Below are 16,831 nucleotides of genomic sequence, written 5' to 3' on the forward strand. Positions count from 1 at the left end.
TATTATTGAAAGTTGACATTAATGAAACATCACATGCTATTGTTTTTCCCTTTTGTATAATTCATATAATGCGGTCAAAGTTATTTTAATTTGACCAAAATTAATAGTATTAGTGAGTCAAAATTTCAGAGTAGAGGTAGTATTATTAATCTTTTGGTTTTCTAAAGTGCTTCTGTTTTTTACTTTCAATAAATAGGGTTTGTTTGGTTGCCCCAAATTTCCATGAGAACTTGAAATTTCTATGAAATACATTTTTGCTATGTTGTTTGGTTAACCAGTAATCCTCATTTCACTAGAGTATACCTATATACCACTTTCCTAAAAATTTCTCCATTTGACTTTACACGTTCAAGACAAGTCCTAATAAACACGAGTATCTTTAATTTATAAGTCTAAAAATATTTAAAAATTACATTAAAATCAGTGGCGGATCCAGAAAAAAATATTTAACGGGGTCAAAATACATTTAGTTAATTTTAATGGGGTCATTTGATATAAAAAATAACTAATTTTATTGAAAAATAATTAATTTTATTAAGAAAATTTCTTTTTTTTAAACTCAAGTGGGGTCATGGGACCCCACTCAAGTGGCTTAAATCCGCCACTGTTAAAATATATACATCAAGATAAATCCAACATGATGTTATATGACTATTTTTTTTCTTATAAATTAATGAAAATTTATGGTCAAAGTTTTAATATTTGACCCAAAAATATATAAGGTAACTTTATGAGGATAAAGACAGTCAAAAACACGTCAGCAGTGACAAATGTCACAACATGTATATCTTTTTTTTTTCTTTTTTGCAATAACTGCTTTAAGGAAATTTATATTAGTATTGATACGGTCAACTTTTTAAAATGAGAAATAAATATATTTACCATTTTTATTTTATTCTGTTATGCATGTACCTACGCACTATAAAATAAGATAATTAATTGCAAGAAATCATATTTGGGTGAAATTACTGGTCTTAAGAATATAATCTTCATTGATTGCTAAGAATCAAATCGTCTTCATTTCTTTTAATTGACAAATTTTGACTATGGCACTGTTCATACACTCCCCTTTGACCATTTTGTGATTTACAGTCATGCATTTGACACTTGGCTCTCCATCCTTTGCCATAACTAGCACACTCAGTTTCAAAATCTTCAAGATTTTGAGGGTTTTAAGAAATCGGTTTTAGGGGAGTGAATGATCTTTCAGTAGGGTTTTGGTATTGAATTTGGGCTTTGGAAGATTGGATGATTTGGGTTTTGGGCATTTGAGGGGTTTTATTTATCATATCCCCCTCAATGACGACCCACAACCCTCCCTACCTTGACAGTCGAAATTAGCCCAACCACCACCCCCAAAACTGGCAACCCACCCCTTAGCTTCCTCTTTTCCCCCTTCCTCAAAAACCACCCCAGCCCCTATGGCCCACCCTGAAAACCGCCCCCTTTCCTCTACCCTTGAAGCGTAGAATCGGCCAATCAAACCTGAACATTCTTATGCTTCCATGGTTGATTTCGACCGTTTTAAGGATGAAGGGTAACGGATAGGTGGTTTTCGGTGTGGATCATATGGGTTTAGGCCACCAGTTTTTCGGTGGTACTAGTGGCTCGGGCTAGGGTGTTTCAGGGTTCGGCTAGGGTGGTGCATCGTGTTTGTGGTCAACTCGGGTGGGTTTCACTGGTGCTGGCAGTAGGCTGGGGTGTTGATGGTGAGTGTGGAATGGGGAGGGGGGATGCCGACGGTGGGGGTTAGGGTTGCTAGTGGTGGGGGTGGGTTGGATTAGGGTTTAGATTTTTTTTTCTTTTTTTATAATTTTATTAATTTTTTAACCAATAGGTTATTAACACGTGTACGTGGTGATCCACGCTAACAAATTTCATCCAAAAATCCTATAAGTGGTAGTGAAATTCAATTTTTGGGTTTTTGTGGTAATAAGGATTTTTGTGGTGTTATAATCAATTTTTGACAATTTTATGGTGTTATAAGTCAAAAATTCCTAATAATTATGTTAAATTTAAATCATCTTTTGTACTGTAAGAGCAACTTCAATGACAAGTCAAATTACCTAAGAGCAACTACAATGGTTGGCTAATTTAATTTATTTAATAGCTTGTCATGCCACATATCTTTTCAAGCTACAACGGTTTTAGCTATTTGTTGCTCCAACGATTAAGCTAGTTATTACTTAATTTATTTTGAAATAAAAAATAGTTTTTATCTAATAAATATTTATAAAGCTAATTAGCTCTACAAAGCTAATTTGCTTGCCAAAGCTAATCAACAAGATGTGCAACAATGGTATAACTACTAGCTTGAGAATTTTAATTTTTGCAAGCTAGTCCCTTTTTCTAACCATTGGAGTTGCTCTAAGTCGTGCTACATAAGTTTTTCGTTTAATAGTCATTTAGCTATTTTGAGCTCCAATGACTAGCCATTAACTCACTGTTTAAATGAGCCACACTTCCTTGATGAACTTTTTAAATTTTCATTTTATTTATTTTTTTTACAAGTTTTTTTTTAAAGCCAAACTAATTGCATTTTTTAGCTCCAATGGTTAAGCTAGTAGCTATGAATTATATTTAAATTGCAAGCAAGTCCCTATCTACAACCATTGAAGTCATCTAATTAGTACAAAGTACCATTTAAACTAGGGACTGAAGATTTTTTTTATACCCAGACAATAAATTTTGTTTGGATATATTATAAATTTATGATGAAATTAAATATAATTTGTTAAAATAAGTTGAATTGAAAAGATGTTTGGGAAATCCACATTGATAAAAAAAATGTAATAATTATTGTAATTCATGATTATCCATTACCGTTGTTAATAATCATCTTCACACCATCCAACCCCGGCCCTATTGCTACCACCGTCATTTTCTCAATCTTCCACCTTCACCACTCTAGTCTCTACGTACTCATACTTTATTTTACAATAGTGAGCGGAGGAAGAAGATCGAGTTGTGGGGCTAGGGGTGTGGGTGTGGTCGTGTCATAGTGTTGGCTGGCGGTGTACTGTATAGAGGTCGACAGTGAACAATGGCGGTGTATTGGGTAATTGTTCATTGTCGTCCCCAACACACCGCCAGCCAATATTATTCTAAATATCACCTGTTTAAAGCTAAGATTACTTGATTTATTTACAAAAATTTATAAATTAAAACTATGAACCTACAATAAATCAAATAATGAAGGGTTATAGTTTATAAACTATTACCATGTTGTCCCCAATATGGTTAGTTAAAGCTAAGATGATTTGATTTATTGTACGGTTATAATGTATTTAAAGTTTTGCATTACATGCATAAAACCAATTAGTCTTAGGTAATCCCAAAGTGCCATAAGTCCATAAGCACCTTGAGTACCATATTATTATGCTCCTATTATTACAAATGAAAACAAATTAGCATACATTTAAAACAAAGTAACACGAACAAGTCACACTAACCTTAAAAAATTATCAAAATCTAGCTTAAATTCATTTCTTCCTTCACTTTCGTTCTCTGATCTCTCAGCTCCACCTTTTCTCTTTTTTGTATGTTAACTTGCTAAAAGATCATCTAAACATCATTAAAACCGTCATTCTTTCGAACAAAAACTACTAAAATTCTTCCAATTTATTATTATTTTTTTTAATTTTTTTACAACAACAGAATGCATTTAATTAAAAAACAGGTAACCAAATACAACATAAGGCAACCTAAACCATTAAGGCTAATTAGACTCCTTACATAAGTTACAAACCCTCTTAAAAATGAAATACAAATAACTATGAAGGTAGTAGATTCTTTTCCAGTTGGCCCTCGATTGTTGAAGTAACCTTGCATACGATGTAGAGATAGCGTGCCACCACTGTTGGTGTTGATTTTTGAATTGCAAATGGAGTTGAAGCTGAGACCAAAAACACAACGGGTATCCCTTGAAACCATGTGAAACTTTAACGAGGAAGACGAAAGTGGAAGAGTGGTAATCTGACGGCCTGGCTCGAAAGAACTTGTGGGCAAATCAGATTGCTCACAAGCAACTTGTGTCACTAAAAGTGACTTGGTTAGCAAGCTATTAACCCCCAAAATTTCCATTTGGGGAGCAATGTTCAGATTTGATTTTTTGAAAGCAAAGAAAACAGGTCTCAGTGCTAGCTTAAACAGAGAAAAAACATAAGACAAACTTGAATACCACCGATTTACAGAATCGGTACGAACAACCAAGACCCACGAAAGCCACACCTTCCAACTATGCATAACTCCTTTCATCATCCTAACACTAATTATACTCCCCCTAAAAGGAGTATTAAAACACAAGGCAGGACCACTAACACCCACCCAAACAGTTTCTTCAAATCTCCAAATTGGAAATATCCACGCAATATATCCAAAAGCAATCTCATAAAAGGAAAACCACATAAAGCTAAACTCACAATCAACAAACTCTAAAGGGAAACCACCAACCATAAGGAAGAAACATAACCAAACTACCCACAACAAAGTTTGAGAAATTAACAATAAAAGGCAACTAAAGTACTCCATAAACAACATCCCAACCAACAGGTTAACCAAAATCGGAAAAACGATAAAGAGGAACAGGGATGGAAACCACTTACCGTGGTGCAACCCATGTACGGTGGTAAAGGCACACTTAAACTTAAAGTCTTTAATATAAAAAACGGAAGCCTTAACCTTATCTTCACCTTTACCGGCCACTGGACGGCGGCGATAAGGCTAGCTTTTGATATGAACATCACCGAAAACCTGTTAAATTCAAATCTAGAAGAGATAAACAACTAGAAGACTAAAGCAATCTACCCAAACAGGAAACCCCAATCCTAAATTTACCCCGGAAACCACTAGGTCGTGCGTGGCGTTAGGACTAGCTTTGGGTAAAAGATCACAAGAGCTTCCTCAATCCAGATATGAGACAAAACTTTGGTAAAAAGCTCCGATTAACCCACTCTAAAACGATACTAACGGAAACTTGACAAGAAACAAGAAGAAAATTAAGGAAAAGGATGCTCGCTGATGACCGAGGATGAGCAGCTATGCTCATGCCGCCGCCGGCAGAGAGGAGGAAGGGAGAAGTGTTTTTATTTAGAGATAGGAGAGAGCATTTATCCTTTTTTGAGTAATTCTTCCAAATTTTATCTACTACAAACAGGCACAAAATGGTTCAATTGAATTTGCATTTTAAATTTCACAACATCATAATAGGTGAAGGAATTATGTCTTCGATAAGTGCAATTACTAGATTTATCAAGGATCACTATTATGGAGATAATAAGTTCGTTCTCTTGGGGCGTCATCCTCTGTTGCTAGACTATGAGAGATGATCTTTGAACTACTCAAATAGTCCAAAGCCCTCTAAAATGGATCCTATGAGGTCACACACAAGGGTATAGGGTTAAGCAAGTAAGAGGCCTATTAATGGGCCTCATGAGCAATTAACTAATCATGAATTGGATTGGGCTAGCATAGTTAGATTGAAATTATGTTTTGGGCTTTTGACATGGGCTCTTATTTAGAGATAAGATCTATAAATAAGATCCATGCCTAGGGTTGCAAGTAAGTAGTCATAATCAACTTACAGTAGATTTTGACATCAAGGCAACCAATCCCAAAACCCTAATCCTCTCTCAAACTCACGGCTCTCTCTCCTCCCCCTTTTGACTCACGGTCGGCCACCCTTGGTGGCGTGTGTGGTGGTTCGAGGTGGTTCATGGTTGGTTCGTTGCTCTCTCCTCTCCGTAGAAGGTCAGTTGAAGGGTTCAATTACAACTAACTAGCATTAGTGGAGGTCTTAATCTGTGCCCGTGGACCAAGTAGAGGAATCACGCTTGAGGTTCTTTATCTCCCATTGTTCTTGCTCGATCGCACGTGGAATCACGCTTCAAAGGTATAATTATGTGTTTTATGTGTTATGCAATGATCCTTGGTTTAGGTACTTTATGAATATGATTCATGTTATTTTCGCTGCGTAGTACCTATAAACTCCTACAATAGGTTGATTGACAAATTTATAGAAAAGGGAACATATCATGTAAAGAAAGAAGACTGGTACAATATAAGTACGTTTGAGTTTAGATTCAATTATTATTTTTTTTTTATAAAATATTGTTCAATTACAACTATGATTTAGAATTTCTTCAAATATTTTATAAATTTGACATCAAATGAATTGAAATTAAAAGTGATGAGGCGATGTTATTTTAAGTTAAACATGTGTTGTTTTTCAAAATGGGAAATTTGTTAAGAATAAGCCAACCTTTGCTTGGTTACCTCAAAATAAGTCAACTTTTAAATTAATTCAAAATAAGCCAACTTTTATTAGATATTTTCTCAAAATGAGTCAAAACCTGCTAGAAAAGAAAATGACCTATTATTAAGGTAAAGTAAGACACGTGTCATTATTTGGTTGGCCTTATAAAAAAAAACAATTAAGATTTATTTTTTGATTGATTATTTAAGAAAATTCAATTTACAATATAATAATTATATGAAAATAAATTAAAAACAAAAAAAACTAAAAAATGGAGAATCCCAGCCACCAACCACTACCAGCCCCTCCCCTTCCATGACCGGCGACCAACTCCCTCCTTTGTCACCGGCGACCCATTTCCTCCCTTTCCTCATTCCCGTCCCTAAACCCAACCCCCAAACCCTAAACCCAGAGACTTTACGAATACCGACCTAGCTTGTGAAGCGGAACATGGATGTTGCGAATGTCGACGAGGATGTCGGAGCCCGACGAAAATGGCGGAGATGCTAGCGCGAGGGTAGAATGGACGACGTGGGTGTAAATTCAGACGCTGGCATTGGAGCAGTTTGCGGCGAGAGTGGAGGAGGGTGTTGGGCGTTTGAGAAGGCTCAAATGAGGTTTGGTTCTGGGTCAATGAGTCGAACAGCGGCGGCTATGTGTTCAAGGGTGGCGGAAAGTGGATGGTGATGGATTGTTACGCCGAGAGCTGAGTTGAGAGTGAAGGGAGTGATGGTGGTTAGGAGGGAGAGGAGGAGAGAGAATTTGTGGGTTATGGGAAAGGTAGGGAGGTGGGGTCGCCTGCGCCGGGGTAGGGAGGTGGTTGCCGGCGTCGGCGCTAGTAGGGGCTGGTAAGAGGAGGGGGTGGCTGGGTTTTTTTTTTAAATTTTTTTTTTTATAATTTGTTATTTAATAAAATTTAATATTATTAAAAATTAAATTAAATTTATTAAACTATTTTAATTTTAAATAATGACTTGTTTATTAGGTTGTAGGTCATTTGGCCTATTAAAAGAAAATATCCCTTAAAAGTCGACTTGTTTTAAGTTAATTAAAAAGTTCACTTATTTTAAGCTAACTATGCAAAGGTTGGCTTATTTTTGACAAATTTACCATTCAAAATTGGTACCAAAAATCTTGAGTTATTTTGATAGAATCTTGTATTAATTTATAGAAAAAAGTGTGATTTAGATATTGTGTTATTTTTGTTTAACCTTAGGTTATTCTTTCAATAATCTAGGGAGCGTTTGGTTCATGAAATATAGGTATGAGGTATGGGTTTAGAATGACTAAAACCCATACCATATGTTTAGTTGTCAAAAATATGAATTTCAAACTCATACCTCAAACCCATGAGGTATAGGGTAGAGCTGTTCATGGGCGGGACGGCCCGCTAAGCCCGCCTAACCCGGCCCGCAAAAAAGGCAGGCTTGGACAACCTTTTTAACAAAAATTGGATTTTTGGGCGGGCTAGGCCCGACCCGTTAATATAAATGGGCGGGTATGGACAAGAAAATATGTGTCCCGGGCTAGCCCGTCCGGCCCGTTTATAATAATAATAATAATAATAATTTAATAATAATAATAATAATAATAATAATAATAATAATAATTTAATAATTTTATTTAGTTAGTGTTATATTTAATAATAAAAATAATACTTTGTGAATTTAAGAAAATAAAATAATAAATATAAAGAGACTATATTGAACTATAAGCTTTTATTGGTTACAATTATTTATTTTAATTTTATATTATGACATACTTTGTGTGTTTTTAATTTCTATTATCATTATTTGTGGATAAAAAAAATTTATGACAACTCTACCAAAATAATTTTAGCATATGTAATAATAAATAGATAAATTAGTGTTATAAAATTTTTAAAAAAATTTAAGGCCCGTTAACCCGCAGGCAAGCCCGGCCCGTTTAGCAAGCGGGTATGGACAAAGTATCAAGCCCGCATAAAAGGGTTCGAGCTTGATACATGAAGCCCGTTGGACAAAAAATAAGCATAAGCCCGGCCCGCTACCCGCCCAAGCCCGCAAATGATCACCTCTAGTATGGGGTTTAGAAACCTTGGGGGGGGGGGGGGAGGTGGGTTTGACTCATTCCATTCCCTTAGGTATCAAATAAAAGGAGAGAATAGTGAGATATTCCATTCCAGAATTAAACCAAACACATGGTATTAAGTATCAAGTTCCAACCCGATACCACTTTAACCCCATTCCTGATTCCAACCCCATACCATTCTGTGAACCAAACGCCCCCCTAATGCTTTTTTGCTTTAAAATTTGTTTTTATTTTTTGAAAGAAACTTGTGTTAGTTTTTACATTATTCCTTTTTTTTTTCTTTTTTTTTTTGTTTAAACATATATATATATATATATATATATATATATATATATATATATATATATATATATATATATATATATATATAGTGTTATTTTGCTAAAGTATAATGTTATCTAGCTTGCTTAAATGTGGTTTTTTTTGTTAAATATTTCTTTGTTATTTTGTTTAAACTTTCATATTATATTAAGGTCATTACTCGAATATATAAAACATTGTATACCTATGTAATGACCAAAATTAGTTTAGGTCATTACCTAATCCACAAACAAGTTTGTAAAAAATTTATTAATTTCTACGGATCAAACTGATGGGACTCAAAATAGGAAAACAAAAAAAAAAAAAAAAAAACCAATGGTCATCTTCTTAATTACACATTTGGAAGAACGCCAATCATTCAGCCTAAATCACTATGCCGCTGGCCTATCACAAAACACCTATGCGGGTAATTCTTCTTTAACGAATACTTAAAAATGGGATTGTTGTTAAGATTTTTTTTATGAACAAAAACTTAAAAATCAAAACTGATAAAAACAAAACCATACATTACAATTCATTTACTTGGGGGGGGGGGGGGGGAATTGTACAAGACAATTCATTTACGAATTAACAATTAACAATGATTTTGGGAATGGGTGGTTAATCTATGACATGAATGAAGAACATTGATGAACATTGTTAAACAATGATGAACAATTTTAATTTTGTGATTTTTAATTATATGTATAATTTCGAAAATTAATTAGTATTTTACAATAATATATATGTTCATAATTATAATAATGTATTTCTAAAAACATATGTATTAAAAAGAATACGTAACATAAATACAATTTTAATACATTATAGACATTAAAAATAACTTAAAATAAAAATCAAAATACATACTACTCCCTCTGTGTTTTAATAATAAGTGTTGCAGTTTGACCAAACATGCATGTCAAGACACGACTTTGACCATTATTTTATTTAATCATATGTTAATTAAATTATAGGAAAATTGATATTAGGAAAGTGTACAATATAACGAATCCAACAATGTATTATACAATAACATTTGTTTTTTATGTATTAGTAAATTAATTAAGTCAAAACCATTATGTGAATAATGAAAAAATTAAAACTTTAACACTTATTAAAACACAGAGGGAGTAATAAATACGGGTCGATCAGATTTCGCCGCGTAAGCAAATTGAGGTGTCTTTTTTGAGAAATGACATTGTAGAATTTTTATTAATACATGCGTTGAGAATTCAGATCTCTTAAGGGATGATTGTAAGTGCTGAATGACTATTATTATTGAAAGAAATCACTCCATAATCCATACCAAAAAAAAATTGTTTAAAATTTGTGTTAATTCTTTTTATTGTATATTATTCTCAAACACACACTCTCCTCTTTATTTTTTTTTCTTCGTACTCTTTCCTCCTTTTAGCTTTCTACATCATAAGCAACGATAGATTCTGTACAAATACAACAACCTTAGAATTAATACCAAGCAAATTGCGCAAAATCATATTCAAATTCGAAAAAGATGGACAAACAAGAAATATGAAGAGTTGATTGGATTGAGAGAAATTTCGGAACGAGTAATTGCAATACGCGCGAAGAAGTTGAGGGAAAGTGGAGGGAAGCTGAGGAAGAACCTTATGTAGTCGGCGCTTGAAAATGAGAGGAAGAAAGCTTAAGAAACGACGCTATTTTGATTTGTAAAGTACCATCCAAAAGCATGTTAGAAATTGCGGTCAACAACTTACCTGACCGACACAATCCGACCCACCCAGAAATAATTAGATTTAAATTTTGATTTAGAACACAATAATTTACAACAGGAGTTCCATTTTAGGAGTAAACAACAAATGTGATCCAACTTTTGCCAAAAGTTTTGTTTTGGTCCCTAAACTTTGAAATGGTTGAATTTAGTTCCTCAACCACCACTTTTCGTGGTTAGTTAAGTGAGTCATCAAAGTTTAGGGACTTTAGGTGCTGATTGGACCAGTGTTTATGGACCTATAGGCATAGCTGGCAAAAGACATTATTATTTTATAAAATGATTTTTTATATTTTCGAAAATCATTGTTTAGTTTTAAAAATAATTTTGGAAACTCAGTTTTTCAATTTAAGAAATTAAGTAGTAAAATCAAAATATTAAACTCCATCTACTTAACCTTTTCATCTACCCATCCTCTCATCTTTAAACATCATCTGTTCATTTTAATTAATTTATTAATTCTCTTTTCCTTGTTTACCCCAAATTAGACGAGTGATATTTTAGTTAGAATGATGATTTTTTTGGAAAGACAAGGGATTTCCAAATTGCTTCGTAGCATCCAACCTGATTTGAGTGACTTAGCTTCATATTGAATTCTGGTCTAGTAGACGATGAGAGGCCAGGGTGTTTCCTCCGCCGACGAATCACCATTGATGGATTAATTCCATGACATTGGCGGAATCGCCTTAATCGATAAATGATATGTCTATTATATAGTGATTTACCCCCGTCTCTTGGTCATAATTAGTAGTGTTTTTGGCTCTTTAAAGCCACTTTTATTACTAATATGTGTTATTTAGTGTTTTCGTAGTTTTGCTAGTGTTTTGTAGGGAATTGCACATTTGAAGCATTTTTCCAGGATTATTTGGAGCAACTACGAGCATTGGAAGAGCACGACCATCTTTCGTAGCTCAAGGCCGGTTGAAGTCATCAAACCTGTGATTAAAGGCTCGACATATGAGAAGCCGAGGCATTGGACCGAGTAATTTAAAGCTCCATGGAGAAAATTAGCGTTTGGGCCAAGCTGTTAGCCCAAACTAAGAGTCCAAAATTGCCCAAGTGGTCTAGCTCGGTCAAGCACCTCGCCCTGAGGCGCGCCCGGCCGGGCGGGGCGGAAGAATTAAAGAAGCTGCCCTTCGCCCTGTCTCTCGCCCGACCGGGCGCGAGAGATACCTCAAAGAAGAAAAGGCAGGCCCGGTCGGACGGTTGTCTTGAAGTGTTTTCCGGCGATTTTTACTTAGTTTCTAATTAGGATTTTTAGGAGCTTTGTATAAATACGTTTTTAGTTTTTTGATACAATTATCTCTTCTCTTAGCTATTTTCTCTCTCTACTTAGTTTTTTAGCTTAAACTTCTCTCTTGTTTCTCTCTCTACAACTCTTGGTTTAATTTAATTCATTATTTCTGTTAACTTTGGTAACGATTTCTTCCCTTTTATTTTCAGTAATTTAATTTCTTCAATTCATCATGTCTTGTTTAATTGCTTTGATTAGTTTAGATTTATTTATGTGTGAGTAGTTTTCTTTCTAGGGTTTGTGGGGATACATAAAATAAAAGGGGTAATTTATTATTGTTGATTGTCAATGCTTGATTAATTTCCTATTAATTGATTTAAGGCTTGGTTTATGAGTTAAGAAATATTGATTCGAGATTCGAGAGATGAGAATGGATGTTTAGGTTTAGTTTCAATAGGCAGGTTAATATATAAAAGGTTAAGTCAAGATTCGAGAGATGTGATTTAATACCGGTAGATTAATTCTGTGATTGTAATACGTAGCGAAAGCCCTTTATGATCTGATTAATTGATGTATTGATGATTGATTGTTTTGTTTTACCCTAGAGTATTATTTATTGGTGAACCTATGCCCTAGGCCTTTTATTTATTGATTCTCCCTATTCTTAATCCTCGTAGTTTAGTTTCCTCATAATAATAACAAACTAGATGAAGCCCGTGCAATGCATGGTTTGTTTGAATTTTTTTTTTAATTTATGTGCTAAAATTGGTTATATATTTAGATAAAATTCCTAATATCTAAAGATAATATTTTATATTCAATTAATTTAAATTTAAAAATCTCATTTGCCAATTTTGCTTACGTGGCATTTGAATTATTTAATTATAAAAGATTATAATAATCTCTTATTTAATTGGCTAATACTAAGATTTATAATCCTACGTGGCGCACTAAGAAAATTAGATCCTACGTGGCTCTCTAAAAACTCGGGAAAAAACTCCCCTTTATATATATATATATATATATATATATATATATATATTAGATTGGTTACTTAATAAATTAGATTACTTTTAATTAATTAGAAATAAATTGACTTGTTTCCCTGTGGTTCGACCCTTCTTCCCTATCTGCATAGTTAGTGAACTTAGGAATAATTTTTGATAAGGTGATACGACTTTAGCCTGCCAATAAACTTTATTTTATCATCCTCATCATATGTAAGGGCAGAGGATGGGAGCCATGGAAGGATGAATAACAAAAAAAAAATCAAGAAAAGAATGCGAAGATAAAAACGTTTAGAGTAGAAATAATAACTTTTTGATTTTAATGTTTGATATATAATATTTTTGTAAAGGGATGTTTGAAATATAATATAATTTGTTTACATAAAACTAATTTCGAAAATTAATTTATGAAAATTCTTGAAATTGTAATAAATAATTTTAAATTATTAAATTATTTTATAAAAATAAGAAAAATACAATTTATACATATATACTCCATAAGGTCTTGAACCAAATAGGGTTCGGGGATGAAGGTACGAATCCAATCTACAAAAGAAAGGATCCGCCCTATAAAATAGGCCTCTACTTTATTCTACTCGTATTCATGTGCGCTTTTTGACTAACATGCAATCAATAGGTTAATCCTAAACCTGTTTATGTTGGTTGAATATTAATGCACAAATAAAACTATTATTGGCGATCACTTGAATTAAAATCATGTTAGCCTAAACCAAATTATTAATTATCTTATTAAGCGTGATTTCGAGTACAAATTCCCTTTAACATGCATAAAAGGCGTGATCAAGCAATTACAATAAAATATATATATCAAGCAACATAATAATAATAACGATTACAACCATGTTAACAATAAAGCATAATATTAATAGCAAGATCCTAGGTGCCTTTTTGTATTTTTCTACTAGTGGATACTAACAAGATTAATAACAAATCCTAGCATGTCACTAAGCATCAAAGATCAAAGCTTTAAACCTAACATGGTACTAACATGATATTAGAAAGAATAAAAGGCAACCTAAACATGATACTAGAAAGCAATAAAAACATCCTAACATGATACTAGGAATTAAATAAATCTAAGCATGCTTTCTACATTGAAATAAAATAGGGAGTAAGCTAATTACTTACTTGGAAGCCTCGTACCTCTTTCTAATAACAAAATACAAACGTTAGTAAACTTCAATGAATATAATAAAATCAAAGAATTAAATTATATAATTGAAAGAAAGAGTTAAAAAGTTTAGAATGGATTTGGGACTAAATCCTCAGAAAAGTATAAATCTTTCACGTCTAGGGCGAAGGCAACTTCGAAATTGGCTAGGTGTTTCAAGATCTTGTGTATGCGATATTATGTTTTTGTGAATAGGCTAGGTTTAGAAAGAAATCAAGAGAAAGAAAGAATAAGCTAATGCTTAAAAGAGAGAAAGAGAGAGAATTATGATAGTTGTTGATGAATAAAAACGGAGGTCCAGGACCCTATTTATAAGAAAAATAGTTAGAATTTGATAAGGAATAAAACTCCACGCTGTCGCCAATAAACCGACCTTGTCGCCAACTGTCGCCACGCAACAAGCCTGTCGTTTGGCGACAAAGACAGTTTTTTGCAGATTTTGTTTTTATCATATCTTTTGATCCAGAAGTCCAAATAAGGCTTTTAATATGTCGTTGGAAAGCTCTTGAAGTCTACTTTCCAACCCAATTAGAATCAGATTAAAATCTTTTATAGATAAAAAGATATGGCTGAAATAGTGGAATGATGTCAGTTTTGGACAGAGTTTCGTATTTCTTTCATATCTTTTTCGTTATATCTCGGATTTAATATTATAATATATCATTGGAAAGATAATTTCAAGATCTATCCAACCATATAAAATTTGGATAAAAATTATGAGGCACAAAAATAATATCTGACTGTCTTTGAACATCTTTAAATTCGAATAGAATTAGGACTCTAAAAAGGAAAGTTTTATTCAAATTCAAACTCTATGATCTTATCTTTTCAAAAAAAGATTATTAAGATCTTTTAGAATCTTATAGAAGATTCTAATCAATCCTAATAGTTTAGGAATAGGATCAAACCTTTGGACCCTCCACATGATCATTGGGTCGTAGGTAAGATTCGGTTTGGGCCTAGTTTAGTATTTTGGCCATAACTTCCCATTATTCATCGGAATTGGGCTTATAATATATCGTTGGAAAGATCTTTTCAAGCCCCATCCAACTATACTATTATTGGACCCTTATCATGGACCAAACTAAACTGGATTGACTATTTTTATAAAATAGTGCTGTTTTTTCGAAAACAGAAAGAAAGATTTTTTAATAAAAACTACCGCAACACTTGATCTTTCACACTTTCACCTCATTCGATTATGATTCGACGCGAAAGGTATTCATCACTGGGTTAGGTTTTGGGGAGACACAAATGGGTGTCTACATATATATATGTATATATACATATATGTATGTATATATATATATATATACATGTATATATGTATATATACATACATATATGTATGTATATATACATATATATATGTATATATATATATATGTATATATATATATATATACATACATATATATATATATATAGGGGGAGGCTCTCGTGAGAATTTGTCTTATGTGAGAATTTTTCTTATGTGAGAACACTTTTTATGTTCTAAATTTTAACTCTTATGTTCTAAATTTTAAATCTGATGTTCTAAACTTTTCCTTAGGTGTTCTAAATTAAATCAAATGTTCTAATTTAGTACTCACATGTTCTAAACCATAAATTAGTTAAGTTTGATATCATAAATTTTAAAAAACTTATTGATCGTAAAAAAATTTATTGATTGTACGTTAACAACAGTAGCAACTCGAGGCAACGCCCGGGGTCACTCACTAGTTAATTGATAAAATTAAGGAGAAATAATTAAGAGAGATTGAAGAGAAAATGCTGGGAAAAAATATTCTCCAAACAAATGGAGTAGGTGAGCAGCGAGGAGGGGGAAAGAAGAGGAGAGAGAAAAAGAAATTGGGTGAAATTGAAAGAAAGCGGCTGTGGAAGTATTAAATAGTTAGGGTTATTTTTTTTAAACACTTTCTGGTAAACACATGTCTGTCGGACTCGGGTCAGACTCAGTGTAAGGTCCAAGTCCGATCCGACTCCTATTCGGATTCGAACTCGGATTTTCTTTTTTCGGACTTGGATCGGACATTTTACCTCGAATCGAATCGAATTGAACTCAAATCGAATTCGAATTAAATTGCCATCCCTAGTCATAGGGAGAGAGGTGGGGTTTTGATCCTCCCTTAACAAGAAGAGAGGTGGGTTTCACTTTGGGGCAATTAAACACGTCATTTGACGGAGGCAATGCAAGATTGTAAGTCCATCACTATGATGGGCGTTAGAACGGTCGCTCATTCCACACTCAATCAAACACATTTATTAACAAACACCTTACAAACCAAGCATAATGACAAGTAAGAGTTCGGTCCCCAAGGAACGGGATATGGTTGCTAAAGATCTTAACACTTAAGCTAATTCGAAGTCAATGGTGAATTGGGTTTCGTCAAGTAGACAAACAAACTATGGTTCTAAATCAATGGATTAAAGACACTAGGGAATGGGATCCACTCAACCAAGGCAATTAGGCAAACGGGAGTAAAATAGACAAGCTATAGCAAGGACTATACGTAAAATCAACCTCATGCAATAAGAAAACAACTCACACTACTAAACTTAGATTCCTCATTAGTCTAGCAATAGATGATACATAATCAAATTACAATAAGTAATGACATACTCAATTTACACTTCCATGTCAAATTAGGCATATCATGCTATCAAGCTCCTAAGTCAAGGGTAGCTAATCCTATCATGAAGGACTAACAAGCAATCTCATATAATCAATTTAATTGCAATACAAACATCAATGTTTCTCCCATATTTGCATAACTAACCCAAAAGGTTGAGCTTCACCCAACCCCTAGCAAGAAGACTCCTCACAACTCATATTTATCAACATGCAATCAACAATTAGGGTTCTAACTACTTCAATAATTAGGGGAAAGTGGTTAACGATTGAAATAACTATCATCCAATAACAAATTACCAAGAACTTAAGAAGATTTAAATGACATGCAAAAGCAAATGAAATCAGAAATTAAGTAGAAAAAGGTTGGAGAAATTACTAATTGAAGCT

This window comes from Chenopodium album, chromosome 20, assembly GCF_948465745.1.
Source record: "Chenopodium album chromosome 20, dcCheAlbu1.1, whole genome shotgun sequence".
Taxonomy (NCBI): domain Eukaryota; kingdom Viridiplantae; phylum Streptophyta; class Magnoliopsida; order Caryophyllales; family Amaranthaceae; genus Chenopodium; species Chenopodium album.